The 1,524-nt window shown below is 47.0% G+C and overlaps 1 non-coding gene across 1 annotated transcript; it reads right to left on the bottom strand.

Annotated features, from left to right (window-relative positions):
* Positions 1 to 203: 203 nt before the first annotated feature.
* LOC115088884 lies at positions 204 to 319 on the bottom strand. The gene has a single exon (XR_003855959.1). It is a non-coding gene; the product is annotated as a U5 spliceosomal RNA (small nuclear RNA).
* Positions 320 to 1,524: the final 1,205 nt, after the last annotated feature.

The following is a 1,524-nucleotide window of genomic DNA, read 5'->3' as shown; positions in this document are numbered from 1 at the left end:
CAGACGGAGAAGATAGAGCTGCTTCCTATCTCCAAATAAATGCATGAGGGTTACAAATATTTCCTACTCTTTTCAGCAAATCAAAAGATCAGACAGAAATCTTTTGAAACACTCAATTTAAGATAAAAAAGAAAAAAAAGGCACTCTCACTACAAGCCAGCTTTCCCAAAATGTTGCTAAAATCTAACATTAACACAATAAAGAAGCCCTTTAGAAAAGGGCCAAGCAAAAATTGAGAAAAACTCATAGGTTCCCCTCTCCACGGAAATCTTTAGTAAAAGGCGAAAGATTTATACAATTTGAAAAGAGACCATAGAATACAGAACCAGCTCTGTGGACAGCATGGCACTGGGAGCTACTCCACAATGAGTTTGAGGCGAGTACAGTCGCAGGGCTCCAAATCTAACCTGGTGACTCGAAAAGGGCGTCATACCCTCTTGTTCTCCAAGGCCGCACCTTGAGTGTTCTTTACTTTCTAGACAAACATTTTTTCGCTCTCAAAGCAAGCATTGGCCACGAGTTCCTGTTGAATATGCAAATCATTTTGTGGCAGGGGAAGGGGAGGGCAGGAGGATCAACTAAAAGCCTCCAGTATTCAAGGCAGCAGCAAATGTGCCGATGTTTCCAAGCAGATCCGCTCTAAGAGACCATGCCTCTGCTACTGTGGAGTCTCGGCTCTGGATTCGTCAGGGCCTGCTGCAAACAGCGCAGAAAAAGAAGCTGACCGGATCCAGGCAGCAAAAAATTCCAAACCTCCTCCGCCAGACTTGGCATCCTTTCCTGCCCTCCCCTCCATAAAAACAAGTAGAGATGACCCAAAACAGTTTGCTTCGCTATGTATTTCAATTGGCAGCATAAAGGGAGCAATTGCTTTGAGGAGGGGAGAAGCGCAAAGCCAGAACACGGACCATAGTTGAAGAATAAGTAACTTTTTGATTTTAATTCTCCTTCCCGAATGATGCGCCGTGCGTCTTTCGCTTTGGCTGGAATTCAGCTAGCATAAAAAGAAGTCTCGCAGCTTGACTCAATAGCAGCCGCAGCTCCCAGGCCCTGCCTTTCATGTGACATGCCTTTCGAGAACCACAGAGAAGAAAATCAAATGGGAAGCAGCCCAGTCCCATCAGGGATGCTTTTTGCAATGCTTTCATCATCAAATGCAGATACCATCACCCAATGGTATGGAACGGCAGCACAGATGAGACCTGGGCTGCCTAGGAATAGGTGGACCTCTGGGGCAGCCTCGGCAATATGCACCCTGCTCCCTAAACCCACACAAGCACGCAGTCACACACAACCGCCAGTAAATGCGGCATCAGAATCTCAAAATGTTGGCTCCTCAGCTTCAAGGTTCCCATGCGTTGCTGGGAGAATACACCAGAAGAGGTCGTGGGAGGCCCATGCTCACAGTACCACAATCGAACTTGGCGCCCTGGCCATCCACGACAGAATTTAATTATGGAGGAGCGATTGGGGCAGTGCCTTTTCTGCCTCCAATTTTCACCCACCACTCTGCCTTCTGTTGTT

The sequence above is a fragment of the Rhinatrema bivittatum genome, chromosome 3 (genome assembly GCF_901001135.1).
Source record: "Rhinatrema bivittatum chromosome 3, aRhiBiv1.1, whole genome shotgun sequence".
In the NCBI taxonomy this organism is placed as follows: domain Eukaryota; kingdom Metazoa; phylum Chordata; class Amphibia; order Gymnophiona; family Rhinatrematidae; genus Rhinatrema; species Rhinatrema bivittatum.
The sequence above is the reverse complement of the archived record's forward strand: the minus strand, read 5'-3'. Positions and strand labels throughout refer to the sequence as shown.